Source organism: Dermacentor variabilis, chromosome 8 (assembly GCF_050947875.1).
Source record: "Dermacentor variabilis isolate Ectoservices chromosome 8, ASM5094787v1, whole genome shotgun sequence".
Taxonomy (NCBI): Eukaryota; Metazoa; Arthropoda; class Arachnida; order Ixodida; family Ixodidae; genus Dermacentor; species Dermacentor variabilis.
The window spans coordinates 145020356-145047549 of record NC_134575.1 but is presented as its reverse complement, the minus strand read 5'-3'; the positions used below and the strand labels follow the sequence as shown (position 1 = coordinate 145047549).

Below are 27194 nucleotides of genomic sequence, written 5' to 3'. Positions count from 1 at the left end.
GAAAGACTGCCGCGTACGTGCTGTAGCAATACATTCGGCGACTGCACAACATAGCAGCACGATACAGGTGCATTCGTAAACAGCACATTCTTGCCAACGGCCATACCATGCTGAATACGCCGGTTCTCGTCCGATCCCCGAAGCTAAGCAGCAATGGGGTCGGTCAGTACTTGGGAGGGAGACCACATGGGAACACCGAGTGGTGATGGCACCGTTCTTTTTGCTTTTTTATTGCGTGCTTCTGTGACGTCTTTTTTTTCATTTGCACAACGTGTGGGTGGTTGCATTTACTGTAACTCACGTTCAACTGGAGCCTGCTGGTAGAGCCAACGCCGAAGTGTAACACCAACAATATTCAGGCCACTACGCGATATTGTACGCGGAATGATGACAGTGGTAAGCGGTATACGTAATGATGCTAAATTTAGACGCACAAGCTTCTAACCGCTTACTTATCACACCCGCATACAGCTCAATGACAACGCATCAATAAAGTGGCACCTTGGGGGCTCCAACGCGCGCAAGATGTGGCGCTCGCCCTCTTGTTTTTGTGAGCACTAGCACGAACGCATGCAGCGAACAACCACAAACGGAGTGATCAACGTACACGACGCGTGCGTGTATTGTTCACGGAAAGACTGCCGCGTATGTGCTGTAGCAATACATTCGGCGACTGCACAACATAGCAGCACGATACAGGTGCAGTCGTAAACAGCACATTCTTGCCATCGGCCATACTATGCTGAATACGCTGGTTCTCGTCCGATCAACGAAGCTAAGCAGCAATGGGGTCGGTCAGTACTTGGGAGGGAGACCACATGGGAACACCGAGTGGTGATGGCACCGTTCTTTTTGCTTTTTTATTGCGTGCTTCTGTGACGTCTTTTTTTTTTTCATTTGCACAACGTGTGGGTGGTTGCATTTACCGTAACTCACATTCAACTGGAGCCTGCTGGAAGAGCCAACGCCGAAGTGTAACAACAACAATATTCAGGCCACTACACGATATTGTACGCGGAATGATGACGGTGGTAAGCGGTATACGTAATGATGCTAAATTTAGTCGCACAAGCTTCTAACCGCTTACTTATCACACCCGCATACAGCTCAATGACAACGCATCAATAAAGTGGCACCTTGGGGGCTCCAACGCGCGCAAGATGTGGCGCTCTCCCTCTTGTTTTTGTGAGCACTAGCACGCACGCATGCAGCGAACAACCACAAACGGAGTGATCAACGTACACGACGCGTGCGTGTATTGTTCACGGAAAGACTGCCGCGTACGTGCTGTAGCAATACATTCGGCGACTGCACAACATAGCAGCACGATACAGGTGCAGTCGTAAACAGCACATTCTTGCCATCGGCCATACCATGCTGAATACGCCGGTTCTCGTCCGATCCCCGAAGCTAAGCAGCAATGCGGTCGGTCAGTACTTGGGAGGGAGACCACCTGGGAACACCGAGTGCTGATGGCACCGTTCTTTTTGCTTTTTTATTCCGTGCTTCTGTGACGTCTTGTTTTTTTTTTCATTTGCACAACGTGTGGGTGGTTGCATTTACTGTAACTTACGTTCAACTGGAGCCTGCTGGTAGAGCCAACGCCGAAGTGTAACACCAACAATATTCAGGCCACTACACGATATTGTACGCGGAATGATGACGGTGGTAAGCGGTATACGTAATGATGCAAAATTTAGTCGCACAAGCTTCTAACCGCTTACTTATCACACCCGCATACAGCTGAATGACAACGAATCAATAAAGTGGCACCTTGTGGGCTGCAACGCGCGGAAAATGTGGCGCTCGCCCTCTTGTTTTTGTGAGCACTAGGACGCACGCATGCAGCGAACAACCACAAACGCAGTGATCAACGTACACGACGCGTGCGTGTATTGTTCACGGAAAGACTGCCGCGTACGTGCTGTAGCATTACATTCGGCGACTGCACAACATAGCAGCACGATACTGGTGCAGTCGTAAAAAGCACATTCTCGCCATCGGCCATACCATGCTGAATACGCCTGTTCTCGTCCGATCCCCGAAGCTAAGCAGCATCGGGCTCGGTCAGTACTTGGGAGGGAGACCACCTGGGAACACCGAGTGCTGATGGCACCGTTCTTTTTGCTTTTTCATTGCGTGCTTCTGTGACGTCTTGTTTTTTTTTTTCATTTGCACAACGTGTGGGTGGTTGCATTTACTGTAACTTACGTTCAACTGGAGCCTGCTGGTAGAGCCAACGCCGAAGTGTAACACCAACAATATTCAGGCCACTACACGATATTCTACGCGGAATGATGACGGTTGTAACGGTATACGTAATGATGCAAAATTTAGTCGCACAAGCTTCTAACCGCTTACTTATCACACCCGCATACAGCTCAATGACAACGCATCAATAAAGTGGCACTTTGTGGCCTGCAACGCGCTCAAAATGTGGCGCTCGCCCACCTGATTTTGTGAGCACTAGCACACACGCATGCAGCGAACAACCACAAACGGAGTGCTCAACGTACACGACGCATGCGTGTATTCTTCACGGAAAGACTGCCGCGTACGTGCTGTAGCAATACATTCGGCGACTGCACAACATAGCAGCACGATACAGGTGCAGTCGTAAACAGCACATTCTTGCCATCGGCCATACCATGCTGAATACGCCGGTTCTCGTCCGATCCCCGAAGCTAAGCAGCATTGGGCTCGGTAAGTACTTGGGAGGGAGACCACCAGGGAGCACCGAGTGCTGATGGCACTGTTCTTTTTGCTTTTTTATTGCGTGCTTCTGTGACGTCTTGTCTTTTTTTTTCATTTGCACAACGTGTGGGTGGTTGCATTTACTGTAACTTACGTTCAACTGAGCCTGCTGGTAGAGCCAACGCCGAAGTATAACACCAACAATATTCAGGCCACTACACGATATTGTACGCGGAATGATGACGGTGGTAAGCGGTATACGTTATCATGCAAAATTTAGTCGCACAAGCTTCTAACCGCTTACTTATCACACCCGCATTCAGCTCAATGACAACGCATCAATAAAGTGGCATTTTATGGGCTGCAACGCGCGCAAGATGTGGCGCTCGCCCTCTTGTTTTTGTGAGCACTAGCACGCACGCATGCAGCGAACAACCACAAACGGAGTGATCAACGTACACGACGCGTGCGTGTATTGTTCACGGAAAGACTGCCGCGTACGTGCTGTAGCAATACATTCGGCGACTGCACAACATAGCAGCACGATACAGGTGCAGTCGTAAACAGCACATTCTCGCCATCGGCCATGCCATGCTGAATACGCCGGTTCTCGTCCGATCCCCGAAGCTAAACAGCATTGGGCTCGGTCAGTACTTGGGAGGGAGACCACCTGGGAACACCGAGTGCTGATGGCACCGTTCTTTTTGCTTTTTTATTGCGTGCTTCTGTGACGTCTTGTCTTTTTTTTCATTTGCACAACGTGTGGGTGGTTGCATTTACTGTAACTTACGTTCAACTGGAGCCTGCTGGTAGAGCCAACGCCGAAGTGTAACACCAACAATATTCAGGCCACTACACGATATTGTACGCGGAATGATGACGGTGGTAAGCGGTATACGTAATCATGCAAAATTTAGTCGCACAAGCTTCTAACCGCTTACTTATCACACCCGCATACAGCTCAATGACAACGCATCAATAAAGTGGCACCTTGTGGGCTGCAACGCGCGCAAGATGTGGCGCTCGTCCTCTTGTTTTTGTGAGCACTAGCACGCACGCATGCAGCGAACAACCACAAACGGAGTGATCAACGTACACGTCGCTTGCGTGTATTGTTCACGGAAAGACTGCCGCGTACGTGCTGTAGCAATACATTCGGCGACTGCACAACATAGCAGCACCATACAGGTGCAGTCGTAAACAGCACATTCTTGCCATCGGCCATACCATGCTGAATACGCCGGTTCTTGTCCGATCCCCGAAGCTAAGCAGCATTGGGCTCGGTCAGTACTTGGGAGGGAGACCACCTGGGAACACCGAGTGCTGATGGCACCGTTCTTTTTGGTTTTTTTATTGCGTGCTTCTGTGACGTCGTGTTTTTTTTTCATTTGCACAACGTGTGGGTGGTAGTATTTACTGTAACTTACGTTCAGCTGGAGCCTGCTGTAGAGCCAACGGCGAAGTGTAACACCAACAATATTCAGGCCACTACACGATATTGTACGCGGAATGATGACAGTGGTAAGCGGTATACGTAATGATGCAAAATTGTGTCGCACAAGCTTCTAACCGCTTACTTATCACACCCGCATACAGCTCAATGACAACGCATCAATAAAGTGGCACCTTGTGGGCTCCAACGCGCGCAAGATGTGGCGCTCGCCCTCTTGTTTTTGTGAGCACTAGCACCCACGCATGCAGCGAACAACCACAAACGGAGTGATCAACGTACACGACGCGTGCGTGTATTGTTCACGGAAAGACTGCCGCGTACGTGCTGTAGCAATACATTCGGCGAGTGCACAACATAGCAGCACGATACAGGTGCAGTCGTAAACAGCACATTCTCGCCATCGGCCATGCCATGCTGAATACGCCGGTTCTCGTCCGATCCCCGAAGCTAAGCAGCATTGGTCTCGGTCAGTACTTGGGAGGGAGACCACCTGGGAACACCGATTGCTGATGGCACCGTTCTTTTTGCTTTTCTATTGCGTGCTTCTGTGACGTCTTGTTTTTTTTCATTTGCACAACGTGTGGGTGGTTGCATTTACTGTAACTTACGTTCAACTGGAGCCTGCTGGTAGAGCCAACGCCGAAGTGTAACACCAACAATATTCAGGCCACTACACGATGTTGTACGCGGAATGATGACGGTGGTAAGCGGTATACGTAATGATGCAAAATTTAGTCGCACAAGCTTTTAACCGCTTACTTATCACACCCGCATACAGCTCAATGACAACGCATCAATAAAGTGGCACCTTGTGGGCTGCAACGCGCGCAAAATGTGGCGCTCGCCCTCTTGTTTTTGTGAGCAGTAGCACGCACGCATGCAACGAACAACCACAAACGGAGTGATCAACGTACACGACGCGTGCGTGTATTGTTCACGGAAAGACTGCCGCGTACGTGCTGTAGCAATACATTCGGCGAGTGCACAACATAGCAGCACGATACAGGTGCAGTCGTAAACAGCACATTCTCGCCATCGGCCATACCATGCTGAATACGCCGGTTCTCGTCCGATCCCCGAAGCTAAGCAGCATTGGTCTCGGTCAGTACTTGGGAGGGAGACCACCTGGGAACACCGAGTGCTGATGGCACCGTTCTTTTTGCTTTTTTATTGCGTGCTTCTGTTACGTCTTGTTTTTTTTTCATTTGCACAACGTGTGGGTGGTTGCATTTACTGTAACTTACGTTCAACTGGAGCCTGCTGGTAGAGCCAACGCCGAAGTGTAACACCAACAATATTCAGGCCACTACACGATGTTGTACGCGGAATGATGACGGTGGTAAGCGGTATACGTAATGATGCAAAATTTAGTCGCACAAGCTTCTAACCGCTTGCTTATCACACCCGCATACAGCTTAATGACAACGCATCAATAAAGTGGCACCTTGTGGGCTGCAACGCGCGAAATGTGGCGCTCGCCCTCTTGTTTTTGTGAGCACTAGCACGCACGCATGCAGCGAGCCAGCACAAACGGAGTGATCAACGTACACGACGCGTGCGTGTATTGTTCACGGAAAGACTGCCGCGTACGTGCTGTAGCAATACATTCGGCTACTGCACAACATAGCAGCACGATACAGGTGCAGTCGTAAACAGCACATTCTCGCCATCGGCCATACCATGCTGAATACGCCGGTTCTCGTCCGATCCCCGAAGCTAAGCAGCATTGGGCTCGGTCCGTACTTGGGAGGGAGACCACCTGGGAACACCGGGTGCTGATGACACCGTTGTTTTTGCTTTTTTATTGCGTGCTTCTGTCACGTCTTGTTTTATTCATTTGAACAACGTGTGGGTGGTTGCATTTACTGTAACTTACGTTCAACTGGAGCCTGCTGGTAGAGCCAACGCCGAAGTGTAACACCAACAATATTCAGGCCACTACACGATATTGTACGCGGAATGATGACGGTGGTAAGCGGTATACGTAATGATGCAAAATTTAGTCGCACAAGCTTCTAACCGCTCACTTATCACACCCGCATACAGCTCAATGACAACGCATCAATAAAGTGGCACTTTGTGGGCTGCAACGCGGGAAATGTGGCGCTCGCCCTCTTTTTTTTGTGAGCACTAGCACGCACGCATGCAGCGAACAACCACAAACAGAGTGATCAACGTACACGACGCGTGCGTGTATTGTTCACGGAGAGACTGCCGCGTACGTGCTGTAGCAATACATTCGGCGACTGCACAACATAGCAGCACGATACAGATGCAGTCGTAAACAGCACATTCTCGCCATCGGCCATACCATGCTGAATACGCCGGTTCTCGTCCGATTCCCGAAGCTAAGCAGCATTAGGCTCGGTCAGTACTTGGGGGGAGACCACCTGGGAACACCGAGTGCTGATGGCACCGTTCTTTTTGCTTTTTTATGGCGTGCTTCTGTGACGTCTTGTCTTTTTTTTTCATTTGCACAACGTGTGGGTAGTTGCATTTACTGTAACTTACGTTCAACTGAGCCTGCTGGTAGAGCCAACGCCGAAGTGTAACACCAACAATATTCAGGCCACTACACGATATTGTACGCGGAATGATGACGGTGGTAAGCGGTATACGTTATCATGCAAAATTTAGTCGCACAAGCTTCTAACCGCTTACTTATCACACCCGCATACAGCTCAATGACAACGCATCAATAAAGTGGCACCTTGTGGGCTGCAACGCGCGCAAGATGTGGCGCTCGCCCTCTTGTTTTTGTGAGCACTAGCACGCACGCATGCAGCGAACAACCACAAACGGAGTGATCAACGTACACGACGCGTGCGTGTATTGTTCACGGAAAGACTGCCGCGTACGTGCTGTAGCAATACATTCGGCGACTGCACATCTTAGCAGCACCATACAGGTGCAGTCGTAAACAGCACATTCTTGCCATCGGCCATACCATGCTGAATACGCCTGTTCTTGTCCGATCCCCGAAGCTTAGCAGCATTGGGCTCGGTCAGTACTTGGGAGGGAGACCACCTGGGAACACCGAGTGCTGATGGCACCGTTCTTTTTGGTTTTTTATTGCGTGCTTCTGTGATGTCGTGTTTTTTTTTCATTTGCACAACGTGTGGGTGGTTGTATTTACTGTAACTTACGTTCAGCTAGAGCCTGCTGGTAGAGCCAACGCCGAAATGTAACACCAACAATATTCCGGCCACAACACGATATTGTACGCGGAATGATGACGGTGGTAAGCGGTATACGTAATGATACAAAATTTAGTCGCACAAGCTTCTAACCGCTTACTTATCACACCCGCATACAGCTCAATGACAACGCATCAACAAAGTGGCACCTTGTGGGCTGCAACGGGCGCAAAATGTGGCGCTCGCTCTCTTGTTTTTGTGAGCACTAGCATGCACGCATGCAGCAAACAACCACAAACGGAGTGATCAACGTACACGACGCGTGCGTGTATTGTTCACGGAAAGACTGCCGCGTACGTGCTGTAGCAATACATTCGGCGACTGCACAACATAGCAGCACGATACAGGTGCAGTCGTAAACAGCACATTCTTTCCATCGGCCATACCATGCTGAATACGACGGTTCTCGTCCGATCCCCGTAGCTAAGCAGCATTGGGCTCGGTCAGTACTTGGGAGGGAGACCACCTGGGAACACCGAGTGCTGATGGCACCGTTCTTTTTGCTTTTTTATTGCGTGCTTCTGTGACGTCTTGTCTTTTTTTTTTCATTTGCACAACGTGTGGGTGGTTGCATTTACTGTAACTTACGTTCAACTGAGCCTGCTGGTAGAACCAACGCCGAAGTGTAACACCAACAATATTCAGGCCACTACACGATATTGTACGCGGAATGATGACGGTGGTAAGCGGTATACGTTATCATGCAAAATTTAGTCGCACAAGCTTCTAACCGCTTACTTATCACACCCGCATACAGCTCAATGACAAGGCATCAATAAAGTGGCACCTTGTGGGCTGCAACGCGCGCAAGATGTGGCGCTCGCCCTCTTGTTTTTGTGAGCAATAGCACGCACGCATGCAGCGAACAACCACAAACGGAGTGATCAACGTACACGACGCGTGCGTGTATTGTTCACGGAAAGACTGCCGCGTACGTGCTGTAGCAATACATTCGGCGACTGCACAATATAGCAGCACGATACAGGTGCAGTCGTAAACAGCACATTCTCGCCATCGGCCATGCCATACTGAATACGCCGGTTCTCGTCCGATCCCCGAAGCTAAGCAGCATTGGGCTCGGTCAGTACTTGGGAGGGAGACCACCTGGGAACACCGAGTGCTGATGGCACCGTTCTTTTTGCTTTTTATTGCGTGCTTCTGTGACGTCTTGTTTTTTTTTCATTTGCACAACGTGTGGGTGGTTGCATTTACTGTAAGTTACGTTCAACTGGAGCCTGCTGGTAGAGCCAACGCCGAAGTGTAACACCAACAATATTCAGGCCACTACACGATGTTGTACGCGGAATGATGACGGTGGTAAGCGGTATACGTAATGATGCACAATTTAGTCGCACAAACGTTTAACCGCTTACTTATCACACCCGCATACAGCTCAATGACAACGATTCAATAAAGTGGCACCTTGTGGGCTGCAACGCGCGCAAAATGTGGCTCTCGCCCGCTTGTTTTTGTGAGCACTAGCACGCACGCATGCAGCGAACAACCACAAACGGAGTGATCAACGTACATGACGCATGCGTGTATTGTTCACGGAAAGACTGCCGCGTACGTGCTGTAGCAATACATTCGGCGACTGCACAACATAGCAGCACGATACAGGTGCAGTCGTAAACAGCACATTCTCGCCATCGGCCATACCATGCTGAATACGCCGGTTCTCGTCCGATACCCGATGCTAAGCAGCATCGGGCTCGGTCAGTACTTGGGAGGGAGACCACCTGGGAACACCGAGTGCTGATGGCACCGTTCTTTTTGCTTTTTTATTGCGTGCTTCTGTGACGTCTTGTTTTTTTTCATTTGCACAACGTGTGGGTGGTTGCATTTACTGTAACTTACGTTCAACTGGAGCCTGCTGGTAGAGCCAACGCCGAAGTGTAACACCAACAATATTCAGGCCACTACACGATGTTGTACGCGGAATGATGACGGTGGTAAGCGGTATACGTAATGATGCAAAATTTAGTCGCACAAGCTTCTAACCGCTTACTTATCACACCCGCATACAGCTCAATGACAACGCATCAATAAAGTGGCACCTTGTGGGCTGCAACGCGCGCAAGATGTGGCGCTCGCCCTCTTGTTTTTGTGAGCACTAGCACGCACGCATGCAGCGAACAACCACAAACGGAGTGATCAACGTACACGACGCGTGCGTGTATTGTTCACGGAAAGACTGCCGCGTACGTGCTGTAGCAATACATTCGGCGACTGCACAACATAGCAGCACCATACAGGTGCAGTCGTAAACAGCACATTCTTGCCATCGGCCATACCATGCTGAATACGCCGGTTCTTGTCCGATCCCCGAAGCTTAGCAGCATTGGGCTCGGTCAGTACTTGGGAGGCAGACCACCTGGGAACACCGAGTGCTGATGGCACCGTTCTTTTTGGTTTTTTATTGCGTGCTTCTGTGACGTCGTGTTTTTTTTTCATTTGCACAACGTGTGGGTGGTTGTATTTACTGTAACTTACGTTCAACTGGAGCCTGCTGGTAGAGCCAACGCCGAAGTGTAACACCAACAATATTCAGGCCACTACACGATATTGTACGCGGAATGATGACGGTGGTAAGCGGTATACGTAATGATGCAAAATTTAGTCGCACAAGCTTCTAACCGCTCACTTATCACACCCGCATACAGCTCAATGAAAACGCATCAATAAAGTGGCACTTTGTGGGCTGCAACGCGGGAAATGTGGCGCTCGCCCTCTTTTTTTTGTGAGCACTAGCACGCACGCATGCAGCGAACAACCACAAACAGAGTGATCAACGTACACGACGCGTGCGTGTATTGTTCACGGAGAGACTGCCGCGTACGTGCTGTAGCAATACATTCGGCGACTGCACAACATAGCAGCACCATACAGGTGCAGTCGTAAACAGCACATTCTTGCCATCGGCCATACCATGCTGAATACGCCGGTTCTTGTCCGATCCCCGAAGCTTAGCAGCATTGGGCTCGGTCAGTACTTGGGAGGGAGACCACCTGGGAACACCGAGTGCTGATGGCACCGTTCTTTTTGGTTTTTTATTGCGTGCTTCTGTGACGTCGTGTTTTTTTTTCATTTGCACAACGTGTGGGTGGTTGTATTTACTGTAACTTACGTTCAGCTAGAGCCTGCTGGTAGAGCCAACGCCGAAATGTAACACCAACAATATTCCGGCCACAACACGATATTGTACGCGGAATGATGACGGTGGTAAGCGGTATACGTAATGATACAAAGTTTAGTCGCACAAGCTTCTAACCGCTTACTTATCACACCCGCATACAGCTCAATGACAACGCATCAACAAAGTGGCACCTTGTGGGCTGCAACGCGCGCAAAATGTGGCGCTCGCTCTCTTGTTTTTGTGAGCACTAGCACGCACGCATGCAGCAAACAACCACAAACGGAGTGATCAACGTACACGACGCGTGCGTGTATTGTTCACGGAAAGACTGCCGCGTACGTGCTGTAGCAATACATTCGGCGACTGCACAACATAGCAGCACGATACAGGTGCAGTCGTAAACAGCACATTCTTTCCATCGGCCATACCATGCTGAATACGACGGTTCTCGTCCGATCCCCGTAGCTAAGCAGCATTGGGCTCGGTCAGTACTTATGAGGGAGACCACCTGGGAACACCGAGTGCTGATGGCACCGTTCTTTTTGCTTTTTTATTGCGTGCTTCTGTGACGTCTTGTCTTTTTTTTTTTCATTTGCACAACGTGTGGGTGGTTGCATTTACTGTAACTTTCGTTCAACTGAGCCTGCTGGTAGAACCAACGCCGAAGTGTAACACCAACAATATTCAGGCCACTACACGATATTGTACGCGGAATGATGACGGTGGTAAGCGGTATACGTTATCATGCAAAATTTAGTCGCACAAGCTTCTAACCGCTTACTTATCACACCCGCATACAGGTCAATGACAACGCATCAATAAAGTGGCACCTTGTGGGCTGCAACGCGCGCAAAATGTGGCGCTCGCCCTCTTGTTTTTGTGAGCAATAGCACGCACGCATGCAGCGAGCAACCACAAACGGAGTGATCAACGTACACGACGCGTGCGTGTATTGTTCACGGAAAGGCTGCCGCGTACGTGCTGTAGCAATACATTCGGCGACTGCACAACATAGCGGCACGATACAGGAGCAGTCGTAAACAGCACATTCTCGCCATCGGCCATACCATGCTGAATACGCCGGTTCTCGTCCGATCCCCGACGCTAAACCGCATTGGGCTCGGTCAGTACTTGGGAGGGAGACCACCTGGGAAAACCGGGTGCTGATGGCACCGTTCTTTTTGCTTTTTTATTGCGCGCTTCTGTGACGTCTTGTTTTTTTCATTTGCCCAACGTGTGGGTGGTTGCATTTACTGTAACTTACGTTCAACTGGAGCCTGCTGGTAGAGCCAACGCCGAAGTGTAACACCAACAATATTCAGGCCACTACACTATAGTGTACGCGGAATGATGACGATGGTAAGCCGTATACGTAATGATGCAAAATTTAGTCGCACAAGCTTCTAACCGCTCACTTATCACACCCGCATACAGCTCAATGACAACGCATCAATAAAGCGGCTCCTTGTGGGCTGCAACGCGCGCAAAATTTGGCGCTCGCCCTCTTGATTTTGTGAGCACTAGCACGCACGCATGCAGCGAACAACCACAAACGTAGTGATCAACGTACACGACGCGTGCGTGTATTGTTCACGGAAAGACTGCCGCGTACGTGCTGTAGCAATACATTCCGCGACTGCACAACATAGTAGCACGATACAGGTGCAGTCGTAAACAGCACATTCTCGCCATCGGCCGTACCATGCTGAATCGCCGGTTCTCGTCCGATCCCCGAAGCTAAGCAGCATTGGGCTCGGTCAGTACTTGGGAGGGAGACCACCTGGGAATACCGAGTGCTGATGGCACCGGTCTTTTTGCTTTTTTATTGCGTGCTTCTGTGACGTCTTGTTTTTTTTATTCATTTGCACAACGTGTGGGTATTTGCATTTACTGTAACTTACGTTCAACTGGAGCCTGCTGGTAGAGCCAACGCCGAAGTGTAACACCAACAATATTCAGACCACTACACGATATTGTACGCGGAATGATGACGGTGGTAAGCGGTATACGTAATGATGCAAAATATAGTCGCACAAGCTTCTAACCGCTTACTTATCACACCCGCATACAGCTCAATGACAACGCATCAATAAAGTGGCACCTTGTGGGCTGCAACGCGCGCAAAATGTGGCGCTCGCCCTCTTGTTTTTGTGAGCACTAGCACGCACGCATGCAGCGAACAACCACAAATGGAGCGATCAACGTACACGACGCGTGCGTGTATTGTTCACGGAAAGATTGCCACGTACGTGCTGTAGCAATACATTCGGCGACTGCGAAACATAGAAGCACGATACAGGTGCAGTCGTAAACAGCACATTCTTGCCATCGGCGATACCATGCTGAATACGCCGCGTCTCGTCCGATCCCCGAAGCTAAGCAGCATTGGGCTCGGTCAGTACTTGGGAGGGAGACCACATGGGAACACCGAGTGCTGATGGCACCGTTCGTTCTGGTTTTTTATTGCGTGCTCCTGTGACGTCTTGTTTTTTTTTCATTTGCACAACGTGTGGGTGGTTGCATTTACTGTAACTTACGTTCAACTGGAGCCTGCTATTAGAGCCAACGCCGAAGTGTAACACCAACAATATTCAGGCCACTACACGATATTGTACGCGGAACGATCACGGTGGTAAGCGGTATACGTAATGATGCAAAATTAAGTCGCACAAGCGTCTAACCGCTTTCTTATCACACCCGCATACAGCTCAATGGCAACGCATCAATAAAGTGGCACCTTGTGGGCTGCAACGCGCGCAAAATGTGGCGCTCGCCCTCTTGTTTTTGTGAGCGCTAGCACGCACGCATGCAGCGAACAACCACAAACGGAGTGATCAACGTACACGACGCGTGCGTGTATTGTTCACGGAAAGACTGCCGCGTACGTGCTGTAGCAATACATTCGGCGACTGCACAACATAGCGGCACGATACAGGAGCAGTCGTAAACAGCACATTCTCGCCATCGGCCATACCATGCTGAATACGCCGGTTCTCGTCCGATCCCCGACGCTAAGCCGCATTGGGCTCGGTCAGTACTTGGGAGGGAGACCACCTGGGAACACCGGGTGCTGATGGCACCGTTCTTTTTGCTTTTTTATTGCGCGCTTCTGTGACGTCTTGTTTTTTTCATTTGCACAACGTGTGGGTGGTTGCATTTACTGTAACTTACGTTCAACTGGAGCCTGCTGGTAGAGCCAACGCCGAAGTGTAACACCAACAATATTCAGGCCACTGCACTATATTGTACGCGGAATGATGACGGTGGTAAGCGGTATACGTAATGATGCAAAATTTAGTCGCACAAGCTTCTAACCGCTCACTTATCACACCCGCATACAGCTCAATGACAACGCATCAATAAAGTGGCACCTTGTGGGCTGCAACGCGCGCAAAATGTGGCGCTCGCCCTCTTGTTTTTGTGAGCACTAGCACGCACGCATGCAGCGAACAACCACAAACGTAGTGATCAACGTACACGACGCGTGCGTGTATTGTTCACGGAAAGACTGCCGCGTACGTGCTGTAGCAATACATTCCGCGACTGCACAACATAGCAGCACGATACAGGTGCAGTCGTAAACAGCACATTCTCGCCATCGGCCATACCATGCTGAATCGCCGGTTCTCGTCCGATGCCCGAAGCTAAGCAGCATTGGGCTCGGTCAGTACTTGGGAGGGAGACCACCTGGGAATACCGAGTGCTGATGGCACCGTTCTTTTTGCTTTTTTATTGCGTGCTTCTGTGACGTCTTGTTCTTTTTTCATTTGCACAACCTGTGGGTGGTTGCATTTACTGTAACTTACGTTCAACTGGAGCCTGCTGGTAGAGCCAACGCCGAAGTGTAACACCAACAATATTCAGGCCACTGCACTATATTGTACGCGGAATGATGACGGTGGTAAGCGGTATACGTAATGATGCAAAATTTAGTCGCACAAGCTTCTAACCGCTCACTTATCACACCCGCATACAGCTCAATGACAACGCATCAATAAAGTGGCACCTTGTGGGCTGCAACGCGCGCAAAATGTGGCGCTCGCCCTCTTGTTTTTGTGAGCACTAGCACGCACGCGCGCAGCGAACAACCACAAACGGAGTGATCAACGTACACGACGCGTGCGTGTATTGTTCACGGAAAGACTGCCCCGTACGTGCTGTAGCAATACATTCGGCGACTGCACAACATAGCAGCACGATACAGGTGCAGTCGTAAACAGCACATTCTTGCCATCGGCCATACTATGCTGAATACGCCGGTTCTCGTGCGATCCCCGAAGCTAAGCAGCATTGGGCTCGGTCAGTACTTGTGAGGGAGACCACCTGGGAACACCGAGTGCTGATGGCACCGTTCGTTCTGGTTTTTTATTGCGTGCTCCTGTGACGTCTTGTTTTTTTTTTCATTTGCACAACGTGTTTGTGGTTGCATTTACTGCAACTTACGTTTAACTGGAGCCTGCTGGTAGAGCCAACGCCGAAGTGTAACACCAACAATATTCAGGCCACTACACGATATTGTACGCGGAATGATAACGGTGGTAAGCGGTATACGTAATGATGCAAAATTTAGTCGCACAAGCTTCTAACCGCTTACTTATCACACCCGCATACAGCTCAATGACAACACATCAATAATGTGGCACCTTGTGGGCTGCAACGCGCGCAAAATGTGGCGCTCGCCCTCTTGTTTTTGTGAGGACTAGCACGCACGCATGCAGCGAACAACCACAAACGGAGTGATCAACGTACACGACGCGTGTGTGTATTGTTCACGGAAAGACTGCCGCGTACGTGCTGTAGCAATACATTCGGCGACTGCACAACATAGCAGCACGATACAGGTGCAGTCGTAAACAGCACATTCTTGCCATCGGCCATACCATGCTGAATACGCCGGTTCTCGTCCGATCCCCGAAGCTAAGCAGCATTGGGCTCGGTCAGTACTTGGGAGGGAGACCACCTGGGAACACCGGGGGCTGATGGCACCGTTCTTTTTGCTTTTTTATTGCCTGCTTCTGTGACTTCTTGTTTTTTTTTCATTTGCACAACGTGTGGGTGGTTGCATTTACTGTAACTTACGTTCAACTGGAGCCTGCTGGTAGAGCCAACGCCGAAGTGTAACACCAACAATATTCAGACCACTACACGATATTGTACGCGGAATGATGACGGTGGTAAGCGGTATACGTAATGATGCAAAATATAGTCGCACAAGCTTCTAACCGCTTACTTATCACACCCGCATACAGCTCAATGACAACGCATCAATAAAGTGGCACCTTGTGGGCTGCAACGCGCGCAAAATGTGGCGCTCGCCCTCTTGTTTTTGTGAGCACTAGCACGCACGCATGCAGCGAACAACCACAAATGGAGCGATCAACGTACACGACGCGTGCGTGTATTGTTCACGGAAAGATTGCCACGTACGTGCTGTAGCAATACATTCGGCGACTGCGAAACATAGAAGCACGATACAGGTGCAGTCGTAAACAGCACATTCTTGCCATCGGCGATACCATGCTGAATACGCCGCGTCTCGTCCGATCCCCGAAGCTAAGCAGCATTGGGCTCGGTCAGTACTTGGGAGGGAGACCACATGGGAACACCGAGTGCTGATGGCACCGTTCGTTCTGGTTTTTTATTGCGTGCTCCTGTGACGTCTTGTTTTTTTTTCATTTGCACAACGTGTGGGTGGTTGCATTTACTGTAACTTACGTTCAACTGGAGCCTGCTATTAGAGCCAACGCCGAAGTGTAACACCAACAATATTCAGGCCACTACACGATATTGTACGCGGAACGATCACGGTGGTAAGCGGTATACGTAATGATGCAAAATTAAGTCGCACAAGCGTCTAACCGCTTTCTTATCACACCCGCATACAGCTCAATGGCAACGCATCAATAAAGTGGCACCTTGTGGGCTGCAACGCGCGCAAAATGTGGCGCTCGCCCTCTTGTTTTTGTGAGCGCTAGCACGCACGCATGCAGCGAACAACCACAAACGGAGTGATCAACGTACACGACGCGTGCGTGTATTGTTCACGGAAAGACTGCCGCGTACGTGCTGTAGCAATACATTCGGCGACTGCACAACATAGCGGCACGATACAGGAGCAGTCGTAAACAGCACATTCTCGCCATCGGCCATACCATGCTGAATACGCCGGTTCTCGTCCGATCCCCGACGCTAAGCCGCATTGGGCTCGGTCAGTACTTGGGAGGGAGACCACCTGGGAACACCGGGTGCTGATGGCACCGTTCTTTTTGCTTTTTTATTGCGCGCTTCTGTGACGTCTTGTTTTTTTCATTTGCACAACGTGTGGGTGGTTGCATTTACTGTAACTTACGTTCAACTGGAGCCTGCTGGTAGAGCCAACGCCGAAGTGTAACACCAACAATATTCAGGCCACTGCACTATATTGTACGCGGAATGATGACGGTGGTAAGCGGTATACGTAATGATGCAAAATTTAGTCGCACAAGCTTCTAACCGCTCACTTATCACACCCGCATACAGCTCAATGACAACGCATCAATAAAGTGGCACCTTGTGGGCTGCAACGCGCGCAAAATGTGGCGCTCGCCCTCTTGTTTTTGTGAGCACTAGCACGCACGCATGCAGCGAACAACCACAAACGTAGTGATCAACGTACACGACGCGTGCGTGTATTGTTCACGGAAAGACTGCCGCGTACGTGCTGTAGCAATACATTCCGCGACTGCACAACATAGCAGCACGATACAGGTGCAGTCGTAAACAGCACATTCTCGCCATCGGCCATACCATGCTGAATCGCCGGTTCTCGTCCGATGCCCGAAGCTAAGCAGCATTGGGCTCGGTCAGTACTTGGGAGGGAGACCACCTGGGAATACCGAGTGCTGATGGCACCGTTCTTTTTGCTTTTTTATTGCGTGCTTCTGTGACGTCTTGTTCTTTTTTCATTTGCACAACCTGTGGGTGGTTGCATTTACTGTAACTTACGTTCAACTGGAGCCTGCTGGTAGAGCCAACGCCGAAGTGTAACACCAACAATATTCAGGCCACTGCACTATATTGTACGCGGAATGATGACGGTGGTAAGCGGTATACGTAATGATGCAAAATTTAGTCGCACAAGCTTCTAACCGCTCACTTATCACACCCGCATACAGCTCAATGACAACGCATCAATAAAGTGGCACCTTGTGGGCTGCAACGCGCGCAAAATGTGGCGCTCGCCCTCTTGTTTTTGTGAGCACTAGCACGCACGCGCGCAGCGAACAACCACAAACGGAGTGATCAACGTACACGACGCGTGCGTGTATTGTTCACGGAAAGACTGCCCCGTACGTGCTGTAGCAATACATTCGGCGACTGCACAACATAGCAGCACGATACAGGTGCAGTCGTAAACAGCACATTCTTGCCATCGGCCATACTATGCTGAATACGCCGGTTCTCGTGCGATCCCCGAAGCTAAGCAGCATTGGGCTCGGTCAGTACTTGTGAGGGAGACCACCTGGGAACACCGAGTGCTGATGGCACCGTTCGTTCTGGTTTTTTATTGCGTGCTCCTGTGACGTCTTGTTTTTTTTTTCATTTGCACAACGTGTTTGTGGTTGCATTTACTGCAACTTACGTTTAACTGGAGCCTGCTGGTAGAGCCAACGCCGAAGTGTAACACCAACAATATTCAGGCCACTACACGATATTGTACGCGGAATGATAACGGTGGTAAGCGGTATACGTAATGATGCAAAATTTAGTCGCACAAGCTTCTAACCGCTTACTTATCACACCCGCATACAGCTCAATGACAACACATCAATAATGTGGCACCTTGTGGGCTGCAACGCGCGCAAAATGTGGCGCTCGCCCTCTTGTTTTTGTGAGGACTAGCACGCACGCATGCAGCGAACAACCACAAACGGAGTGATCAACGTACACGACGCGTGTGTGTATTGTTCACGGAAAGACTGCCGCGTACGTGCTGTAGCAATACATTCGGCGACTGCACAACATAGCAGCACGATACAGGTGCAGTCGTAAACAGCACATTCTTGCCATCGGCCATACCATGCTGAATACGCCGGTTCTCGTCCGATCCCCGAAGCTAAGCAGCATTGGGCTCGGTCAGTACTTGGGAGGGAGACCACCTGGGAACACCGGGGGCTGATGGCACCGTTCTTTTTGCTTTTTTATTGCCTGCTTCTGTGACTTCTTGTTTTTTTTTCATTTGCACAACGTGTGGGTGGTTGCATTTACTGTAACTTACGTTCAACTTGAGCCTGCTGGTAGAGCCAACGCCGATGTGTAACACCAACAATATTCAGACCACTACACGATATTGTACGCGGAATGATGACGGTGGTAAGCGGTATACGTAATGATGCAAAATATAGTCGCACAAGCTTCTAACCGCTTACTTATCACACCCGCATACAGCTCAATGACAACGCATCAATAAAGTGGCACCTTGTGGGCTGCAACGCGCGCAAAATGTGGCGCTCGCCCTCTTGTTTTTGTGAGCACTAGCACGCACGCATGCAGCGAACAACCACAAATGGAGCGATCAACGTACACGACGCGTGCGTGTATTGTTCACGGAAAGATTGCCACGTACGTGCTGTAGCAATACATTCGGCGACTGCGAAACATAGAAGCACGATACAGGTGCAGTCGTAAACAGCACATTCTTGCCATCGGCGATACCATGCTGAATACGCCGCGTCTCGTCCGATCCCCGAAGCTAAGCAGCATTGGGCTCGGTCAGTACTTGGGAGGGAGACCACATGGGAACACCGAGTGCTGATGGCACCGTTCGTTCTGGTTTTTTATTGCGTGCTCCTGTGACGTCTTGTTTTTTTTTCATTTGCACAACGTGTGGGTGGTTGCATTTACTGTAACTTACGTTCAACTGGAGCCTGCTATTAGAGCCAACGCCGAAGTGTAACACCAACAATATTCAGGCCACTACACGATATTGTACGCGGAACGATCACGGTGGTAAGCGGTATACGTAATGATGCAAAATTAAGTCGCACAAGCGTCTAACCGCTTTCTTATCACACCCGCATACACCTCAATGGCAACGCATCAATAAAGTGGCACCTTGTGGGCTGCAACGCGCGCAAAATGTGGCGCTCGCCCTCTTGTTTTTGTGAGCGCTAGCACGCACGCATGCAGCGAACAACCACAAACGGAGTGATCAACGTACACGACGCGTGCGTGTATTGTTCACGGAAAGACTGCCGCGTACGTGCTGTAGCAATACATTCCGCGACTGCACAACATAGCAGCACGATACAGGTGCAGTCGTAAACAGCACATTCTCGCCATCGGCCATACCATGCTGAATCGCCGGTTCTCGTCCGATGCCCGAAGCTAAGCAGCATTGGGCTCGGTCAGTACTTGGGAGGGAGACCACCTGGGAATACCGAGTGCTGATGGCACCGTTCTTTTTGCTTTTTATTGCGTGCTTCTGTGACGTCTTGTTCTTTTTTCATTTGCACAACCTGTGGGTGGTTGCATTTACTGTAACTTACGTTCAACTGGAGCCTGCTGGTAGAGCCAACGCCGAAGTGTAACACCAACAATATTCAGGCCACTGCACTATATTGTACGCGGAATGATGACGGTGGTAAGCGGTATACGTAATGATGCAAAATTTAGTCGCACAAGCTTCTAACCGCTCACTTATCACACCCGCATACAGCTCAATGACAACGCATCAATAAAGTGGCACCTTGTGGGCTGCAACGCGCGCAAAATGTGGCGCTCGCCCTCTTGTTTTTGTGAGCACTAGCACGCACGCGCGCAGCGAACAACCACAAACGGAGTGATCAACGTACACGACGCGTGCGTGTATTGTTCACGGAAAGACTGCCCCGTACGTGCTGTAGCAATACATTCGGCGACTGCACAACATAGCAGCACGATACAGGTGCAGTCGTAAACAGCACATTCTTGCCATCGGCCATACTATGCTGAATACGCCGGTTCTCGTGCGATCCCCGAAGCTAAGCAGCATTGGGCTCGGTCAGTACTTGTGAGGGAGACCACCTGGGAACACCGAGTGCTGATGGCACCGTTCGTTCTGGTTTTTTATTGCGTGCTCCTGTGACGTCTTGTTTTTTTTTTCATTTGCACAACGTGTTTGTGGTTGCATTTACTGCAACTTACGTTTAACTGGAGCCTGCTGGTAGAGCCAACGCCGAAGTGTAACACCAACAATATTCAGGCCACTACACGATATTGTACGCGGAATGATAACGGTGGTAAGCGGTATACGTAATGATGCAAAATTTAGTCGCACAAGCTTCTAACCGCTTACTTATCACACCCGCATACAGCTCAATGACAACACATCAATAATGTGGCACCTTGTGGGCTGCAACGCGCGCAAAATGTGGCGCTCGCCCTCTTGTTTTTGTGAGGACTAGCACGCACGCATGCAGCGAACAACCACAAACGGAGTGATCAACGTACACGACGCGTGTGTGTATTGTTCACGGAAAGACTGCCGCGTACGTGCTGTAGCAATACATTCGGCGACTGCACAACATAGCAGCACGATACAGGTGCAGTCGTAAACAGCACATTCTTGCCATCGGCCATACTTTGCTGAATACGCCGGTTCTCGTGCGATCCCCGAAGCTAAGCAGCATTGGGCTCGGTCAGTACTTGTGAGGGAGACCACCTGGGAACACCGAGTGCTGATGGCACCGTTCGTTCTGGTTTTTTATTGCGTGCTCCTGTGACGTCTTGTTTTTTTTCATTTGCACAACGTGTGGGTGGTTGCATTTACTGTAACTTACGTTTAACTGGAGCCTGCTGGTAGAGCCAACGCCGAAGTGTAACACCAACAATATTCAGGCCACTACACGATATTGTACGCGGAATGATAACGGTGGTAAGCGGTATACGTAATGATGCAAAATTTAGTCGCACAAGCTTCTAACCGCTTACTTATCACACCCGCATACAGCCTAATGACAACACATCAATAATGTGGCACCTTGTGGGCTGCAACGCGCGCAATATGTGGCGCTCGCCCTCTTGTTTTTGTGAGCACTAGCACGCACGCATGCAGCGAACAACCACAAACGGAGTGATCAACGTACACGACGCGTGTGTGTATTGTTCACGGAAAGACTGCCGCGTACGTGCTGTAGCAATACATTCGGCGACTGCACAACATAGCAGCACGATACAGGAGCAGTCGTAAACAGCACATTCTCGCCATCAGCCACACCATGCTGAATACGCCGGTTCTCGTCCGATCCCCGAAGCTAAGCCGCATTGGGCTCGGTCAGTACTTGGGAGGGAGACCACATGGGAACACCGGGTGCTGATGGCACCGTTCTTTTTGCTTTTTTATTGCGTGCTTCTGTGACGTCTTGTTTTTTTCATTTGCACAACGTGTGGGTGGTTGCTTTTACTGTAAATTACGTTCAACTGGAGTCTGCTGGAAGAGCCAACGCCGAAGTGTAACACCAACAATATTCAGGCCACTACACGATATTGTACGCGGAATGATGACGGTGGTAAGCGGTATACGTACTGATGCAAAATTTAGTCGCACAAGCTTGTAACCGCTTACTTATCACACCCGCATACAGCTCAATGACAACGCATCAATAAAGTGGCACCTTGTGGTCTGCAACGCGCGCAAAATGTGGCGCTCGCCCTCTTGTTTTTGTGAGCGCTAGCACGCACGCATGCAGCGAACAACCACAAACGGAGTGAACAACGTACACGACGCGTGCGTGTATTGTTCACGGAAAGACTGCCGCGTACGTGCTGTAGCAATACATTCGGCGACTGCACAACATAGCAGCACGGTACAGGGGCAGTCGTAAACAGCACATTCTTGCCATCGGCCATACCATGCTGAGTACGCCGGTTCTCGTCCGATCCCCGAAGCTAAGCAGCATTGGGCTCGGTCAGTACTTGGGAGGGAGACCACATGGGAACACCGAGTGCTGATGGCACCGTTCGTTCTGGTTTTTTATTGCGTGCTCCTGTGACGTCTTGTTTTTTTTCATTTGCACAACGTGTGGGTGGTTGCATTTACTGTAACTTACGTTCAACTGGAGCCTGCTGGTAGAGCCAACGCCGAAGTGTAACACCAACAATATGCAGGCCACTACACGATATTGTACGCGGAATGATGGCGGTGGTAAGCGGTATACGTAATGATGCAAAATTTAGTCGCACAAGCTTCTAACCGCTTACTTATCACACTCGCATACAGCTCAATGACAACGCATCAATAAAGTGGCACCTTGTGGGCTGCAACGCGCGCAAAATGTGGCGCTCGCCCTCTTGTTTTTGTGAGCACTAGCACGCACGCACGCAGCGAACAACCACAAACGGAGTGATCAACGTACACGACGCGTGCGTGTATTGTTCACGGAAAGACTGCCGCGTACGTGCGGTAGCAATACATTCGGCGACTGCACAACATAGCAGCACGATACAGGTGCAGTCGTAAACAGCTCATTCTTGCCATCGGCCATACTATGCTGAATACGCCGGTTCTCCTCCGTTCCCGAAGCTAAGCAGCATTGGGCTCGGTCAGTACTTGTGAGGGAGACCACCTGGGAACACCGAGTGCTGATGGCACCGTTCGTTCTGGTTTTTTATTGCGTGCTCCTGTGACGTCTTGTTTTTTTTTTCATTTGCACAACGTGTGGGTGGTTGCATTTACTGTAACTTACGTTTAACTGGAGCCTGCTGGTAGAGCCAACGCCGAAGTGTAACACCAACAATATTCAGGCCACTACACGATATTGTACGCGGAATGATAACGGTGGTAAGCGGTATACGTAATGATGCAAAATTTAGTCGCACAAGCTTCTAACCGCTTACTTATCACACTCGCATACAGCTCAATGACAACGCATCAATAAAGTGGCACCTTGTGGGCTGCAACGCGCGCAAAATGTGGCGCTCGCCCTCTTGTTTTTGTGAGCACTAGCACGCACGCACGCAGCGAACAACCACAAACGGAGTGATCAACGTACACGACGCGTGCGTGTATTGTTCACGGAAAGACTGCCGCGTACGTGCTGTAGCAATACATTCGGCGACTGCACAACATAGCAGCACGATACAGGTGCAGTCGTAAACAGCTCATTCTTGCCATCGGCCATACTATGCTGAATACGCCGGTTCTCCTCCGTTCCCGAAGCTAAGCAGCATTGGGCTCGGTCAGTACTTGGGAGGGAGACCACCTGGGAACACCGAGTGCTGATGGCAGCGTTCGTTCTGGTTTTTTATTGCGTGCTCCTGTGACCTCTTGTTTTTTTTTCATTTGCACAACGTGTGGGTGGTTGCATTTACTGTAACTTACGTTCAACTGGAGCCTGCTGGTAGAGCCAACGCCGAAGTGTAACACCAACAATATTCAGGCCACTACACGATATTGTACGCGGAATGATGACGGTGGTAAGCGGTATACGTACTGATGCAAAATTTAGTCGCACAAGCTTCTAACCGCTTACTTATCACACCCGCATACAGCTCAATGACAACACATCAATAATGTGGCACCTTGTGGGCTGCAACGCGCGCAAGATGTGGCGGTCGCCCTCCTGTTTTTGTGAGCACTAGCACGCACGCATGCAGCGAACAACCACAAACGGAGTGATCAACGTACACGACGTGTGTGTGTATTGTTCACGGAAAGACTGCCGCGTACGTGCTGTAGCAATACATTCGGCGACTGCACAACATAGCAGCACGATACAGGAGCAGTCGTAAACAGCACATTCTCGCCATCGGCCACACCATGCTGAATACGCCGGTTCTCGTCCGATCCCCGAAGCTAAGCCGCATTGGGCTCGGTCAGTACTTGGGAGGGAGACCACCTGGGAACACCGGGTGCTGATGGCACCGTTCTTTTTGCTTTTTTATTGCGTGCTTCGGTGACGTCTTGTTTTTTTCATTTGCACAACGTGTGGGTGGTTGCATTTACTGTAACTTACGTTCAACTTGAGTCTGCTGGAAGAGCCAACGCCGAAGTGTAACACCAACAATATTCAGGCCACTACACGATATTGTACGCGGAATGATGACGGTGGTAAGCGGTATAAGTACTGATTCAAAATTTAGTCGCACAAGCTTCTAACCGCTTACTTATCACACCCGCATACAGCTCAATGACAACGCATCAATAAAGTGGCACCTTGTGGTCTGCAACGCGCGCAAAATGTGGCGCTCGCCCTCTTGTTTTTGCGAGCGCTAGCACGCACGCATGCAGCGAACAACCACAAACGGAGTGATCAACGTACACGACGCGTGCGTGTATTGTTCACGGAAAGACTGCCGCGTACGTGCTGTAGCAATACATTCGGCGACTGCACAACATAGCAGCACGATACAGGGGCAGTCGTAAACAGCACATTCTTGCCATCGGCGATACCCTGCTGAATACGCCGGTTCTCGTCCGATCCCCGAAGCTAAGGAGCATTGGGCTCGGTCAGTACTTGGGAGGGAGACCACCTGGGAACACCGAGTGCTGATGGCAGCGTTCATTCTGGTTTTTTATTGCGTGCTCCTGTGACGTCTTGTTTTTTTTTTTTCATTTGCACAACGTGTGGGTGGTTGCATTTACTGTAACTTACGTTCAACTGGAGCCTGCTGGTAGAGCCAACGCCGAAGTGTAACACCAACAATATTCAGGCCACTACACGATTTTGTACGCGGAATGATAACGGTGGTAAGCGGTATACGTAATGTTGCAAAATTTAGTCGCACAAGTTTCTAACCGCTTGCTTATCACACCCGCATACAGCTCAATGACAACGCATCAATAAAGTGGCACCTTGAGGGCTGCAACGCGCGCAAAATGTGGCGCTCGCCCTCTTGTTTTTGTGAGCACTAGCACGCACGCATGCAGCGAACAACCACAAACGGAGTGATCAACGTACACGACGCGTGCGTGTATTGTTCACGGAAAGAGTGCCGCGTACGTGCTGTAGCAATAGATTCGGCGACTGGACAACATAGCAGCACGATACAGGTGCAGTCGTAAACAGCACATTCTTGCCATCGGCCATACTATGCTGAATACGCCGGTTCTCGTCCGATCCCCGAAGCTAAGCAGCACTGGGCTCGGTCAGTACTTGTGAGGGAGACCACCTGGGAACACCGAGTGCTGATGGCACCGTTCGTTCTGGTTTTTTATTGCGTGCTCCTGTGACGTCTTGTTTTTTTTTTCATTTGCACAACGTGTGGGTGGTTGCATTTACTGTGACTTACGTTTAACTGGAGCCTGCTGGTAGAGCCAACGCCGAAGTGTAACACCAACAATATTCAGGCCACTACACGATATTGTACGCGGAATGATAACGGTGGTAAGCGGTATACGTAATGATGCAAAATTTAGTCGCACAAGCTTCTAACCGCTTACTTATCACACCCGCATACAGCCCAATGACAACACATCAATAATGTGGCACCTTGTGGGCTGCAACGCGCGTAAAATGTGGCGCTCGCCCTCTTGTTTTTGTGAGCACTAGCACGCACGCATGCAGCGAACAACCACAAACGGAGTGATCAACGTACACGACGCGTGTGTGTATTGTTCACGGAAAGACTGCCGCGTACGTGCTGTAGCAATACATTCGGCGACTGCACAACATAGCAGCACGATACAGGAGCAGTCGTAAACAGCACATTCTCGCCATCGGCCACACCATGCTGAATACGCCGGTTCTCGTCCGATCCCCGAAGCTAAGCCGCATTGGGCTCGGTCAGTACTTGGGAGGGAGACCACCTGGGAACACCGGGTGCTGATGGCACCGTTCTTTTTGCTTTTTTATTGCGTGCTCCTGTGACGTCTTGTTTTTTTTTTCATTTGCACAACGTGTGGGTGGTTGCATTTACTGTAACTTACGTTTAACTGGAGCCTGCTGGTAGAGCCAACGCCGAAGTGTAACACCAACAATATTCAGGCCACTACACGATATTGTACGCGGAATGATAACGGTGGTAAGCGGTATACGTAATGATGCAAAATTTAGTCGCACAAGCTTCTAACCGCTTACTTATCACACCCGCATACAGCCCAATGACAACACATCAATAATGTGGCACCTTGTGGGCTGCAACGCGCGCAAAATGTGGCGCTCGCCCTCTTGTTTTTGTGAGCACTAGCACGCACGCATGCAGCGAACAACCACAAACGGATTGATCAACGTACACGACGCGTGTGTGTATTGTTCACGGAAAGACTGCCGCGTACGTGCTGTAGCAATACATTCGGCGACTGCACAACATAGCAGCACGATACAGGAGCAGTCGTAAACAGCACATTCTCGCCATCGGCCACACCATGCTGAATACGCCGGTTCTCGTCCGATCCCCGAAGCTAAGCCGCATTGGGCTCGGTCAGTACTTGGGAGGGAGACCACCTGGGAACACCGGGTGCTGATGGCACCGTTCTTTTTGCTTTTTTATTGCGTGCTTCTGTGACGTCTTGTTTTTTTCATTTGCACAACGTGTGGGTGGTTGCTTTTACTGTAACTTACGTTCAACTGGAGTCTGCTGGAAGAGCCAACGCGGAAGTGTAACACCAACAATATTCAGGCCACTACACGATATTGTACGCGGAATGATGACGGTGGTAAGCGGTATACGTACTGATGCAAAATTTAGTCGCACAAGCTTCTAACCGCTTACTTATCACACCCGCATACAGCTCAATGACAACGCATCAATAAAG

At 50.2% G+C, this 27194-nt stretch overlaps 2 non-coding genes and 41 pseudogenes across 2 annotated transcripts; all 43 read left to right on the top strand.

Moving 5' to 3' along the window:
- The first annotated feature begins 92 nt into the window (after positions 1-92).
- LOC142591700 (5S ribosomal RNA) lies at positions 93-211 on the top strand (annotated as a pseudogene).
- A 513-nt stretch (positions 212-724) lies between these two features.
- Positions 725-843, top strand: LOC142591718 (5S ribosomal RNA; annotated as a pseudogene).
- A 516-nt stretch (positions 844-1359) lies between these two features.
- LOC142591675 (5S ribosomal RNA) lies at positions 1360-1478 on the top strand (annotated as a pseudogene).
- A 518-nt stretch (positions 1479-1996) lies between these two features.
- On the top strand, positions 1997-2115 carry LOC142592056 (5S ribosomal RNA; annotated as a pseudogene).
- Positions 2116-2633: 518 nt separating this feature from the next.
- LOC142591939 (5S ribosomal RNA) lies at positions 2634-2752 on the top strand. The gene has a single exon (XR_012830660.1). It is a non-coding gene; the product is annotated as a 5S ribosomal RNA (ribosomal RNA).
- Positions 2753-3270: 518 nt separating this feature from the next.
- Positions 3271-3389, top strand: LOC142591967 (5S ribosomal RNA; annotated as a pseudogene).
- A 518-nt stretch (positions 3390-3907) lies between these two features.
- LOC142591964 (5S ribosomal RNA) lies at positions 3908-4026 on the top strand (annotated as a pseudogene).
- A 517-nt stretch (positions 4027-4543) lies between these two features.
- On the top strand, positions 4544-4662 carry LOC142592290 (5S ribosomal RNA; annotated as a pseudogene).
- Positions 4663-5178: 516 nt separating this feature from the next.
- Positions 5179-5297, top strand: LOC142591960 (5S ribosomal RNA; annotated as a pseudogene).
- Positions 5298-5812: 515 nt separating this feature from the next.
- On the top strand, positions 5813-5931 carry LOC142592131 (5S ribosomal RNA; annotated as a pseudogene).
- Positions 5932-6444: 513 nt separating this feature from the next.
- On the top strand, positions 6445-6562 carry LOC142592221 (5S ribosomal RNA; annotated as a pseudogene).
- A 518-nt stretch (positions 6563-7080) lies between these two features.
- LOC142592318 (5S ribosomal RNA) lies at positions 7081-7199 on the top strand (annotated as a pseudogene).
- Positions 7200-7716: 517 nt separating this feature from the next.
- LOC142592193 (5S ribosomal RNA) lies at positions 7717-7835 on the top strand (annotated as a pseudogene).
- Positions 7836-8354: 519 nt separating this feature from the next.
- LOC142592045 (5S ribosomal RNA) lies at positions 8355-8473 on the top strand (annotated as a pseudogene).
- Positions 8474-8989: 516 nt separating this feature from the next.
- On the top strand, positions 8990-9108 carry LOC142592194 (5S ribosomal RNA; annotated as a pseudogene).
- Positions 9109-9624: 516 nt separating this feature from the next.
- On the top strand, positions 9625-9743 carry LOC142592299 (5S ribosomal RNA; annotated as a pseudogene).
- Positions 9744-10258: 515 nt separating this feature from the next.
- Positions 10259-10377, top strand: LOC142592204 (5S ribosomal RNA; annotated as a pseudogene).
- Positions 10378-10894: 517 nt separating this feature from the next.
- Positions 10895-11013, top strand: LOC142592293 (5S ribosomal RNA; annotated as a pseudogene).
- A 520-nt stretch (positions 11014-11533) lies between these two features.
- On the top strand, positions 11534-11652 carry LOC142592223 (5S ribosomal RNA; annotated as a pseudogene).
- Positions 11653-12167: 515 nt separating this feature from the next.
- Positions 12168-12285, top strand: LOC142592200 (5S ribosomal RNA; annotated as a pseudogene).
- A 519-nt stretch (positions 12286-12804) lies between these two features.
- Positions 12805-12923, top strand: LOC142592019 (5S ribosomal RNA; annotated as a pseudogene).
- Positions 12924-13440: 517 nt separating this feature from the next.
- On the top strand, positions 13441-13559 carry LOC142592168 (5S ribosomal RNA; annotated as a pseudogene).
- A 515-nt stretch (positions 13560-14074) lies between these two features.
- Positions 14075-14192, top strand: LOC142592271 (5S ribosomal RNA; annotated as a pseudogene).
- Positions 14193-14709: 517 nt separating this feature from the next.
- On the top strand, positions 14710-14828 carry LOC142592163 (5S ribosomal RNA; annotated as a pseudogene).
- A 518-nt stretch (positions 14829-15346) lies between these two features.
- On the top strand, positions 15347-15465 carry LOC142591977 (5S ribosomal RNA; annotated as a pseudogene).
- Positions 15466-15982: 517 nt separating this feature from the next.
- Positions 15983-16101, top strand: LOC142592016 (5S ribosomal RNA; annotated as a pseudogene).
- Positions 16102-16618: 517 nt separating this feature from the next.
- On the top strand, positions 16619-16737 carry LOC142592166 (5S ribosomal RNA; annotated as a pseudogene).
- Positions 16738-17252: 515 nt separating this feature from the next.
- LOC142592270 (5S ribosomal RNA) lies at positions 17253-17370 on the top strand (annotated as a pseudogene).
- Positions 17371-17887: 517 nt separating this feature from the next.
- Positions 17888-18006, top strand: LOC142592162 (5S ribosomal RNA; annotated as a pseudogene).
- A 518-nt stretch (positions 18007-18524) lies between these two features.
- Positions 18525-18643, top strand: LOC142591976 (5S ribosomal RNA; annotated as a pseudogene).
- A 517-nt stretch (positions 18644-19160) lies between these two features.
- LOC142592015 (5S ribosomal RNA) lies at positions 19161-19279 on the top strand (annotated as a pseudogene).
- Positions 19280-19796: 517 nt separating this feature from the next.
- Positions 19797-19914, top strand: LOC142592268 (5S ribosomal RNA; annotated as a pseudogene).
- A 516-nt stretch (positions 19915-20430) lies between these two features.
- Positions 20431-20549, top strand: LOC142592161 (5S ribosomal RNA; annotated as a pseudogene).
- A 518-nt stretch (positions 20550-21067) lies between these two features.
- LOC142592203 (5S ribosomal RNA) lies at positions 21068-21186 on the top strand (annotated as a pseudogene).
- Positions 21187-21702: 516 nt separating this feature from the next.
- On the top strand, positions 21703-21821 carry LOC142592198 (5S ribosomal RNA; annotated as a pseudogene).
- A 515-nt stretch (positions 21822-22336) lies between these two features.
- On the top strand, positions 22337-22455 carry LOC142591927 (5S ribosomal RNA). The gene has a single exon (XR_012830649.1). It is a non-coding gene; the product is annotated as a 5S ribosomal RNA (ribosomal RNA).
- Positions 22456-22971: 516 nt separating this feature from the next.
- Positions 22972-23089, top strand: LOC142591693 (5S ribosomal RNA; annotated as a pseudogene).
- Positions 23090-23607: 518 nt separating this feature from the next.
- On the top strand, positions 23608-23725 carry LOC142592315 (5S ribosomal RNA; annotated as a pseudogene).
- Positions 23726-24242: 517 nt separating this feature from the next.
- LOC142592152 (5S ribosomal RNA) lies at positions 24243-24361 on the top strand (annotated as a pseudogene).
- Positions 24362-24876: 515 nt separating this feature from the next.
- Positions 24877-24995, top strand: LOC142592205 (5S ribosomal RNA; annotated as a pseudogene).
- Positions 24996-25515: 520 nt separating this feature from the next.
- Positions 25516-25634, top strand: LOC142592072 (5S ribosomal RNA; annotated as a pseudogene).
- Positions 25635-26152: 518 nt separating this feature from the next.
- On the top strand, positions 26153-26271 carry LOC142592151 (5S ribosomal RNA; annotated as a pseudogene).
- A 518-nt stretch (positions 26272-26789) lies between these two features.
- Positions 26790-26908, top strand: LOC142592149 (5S ribosomal RNA; annotated as a pseudogene).
- Positions 26909-27194: the final 286 nt, after the last annotated feature.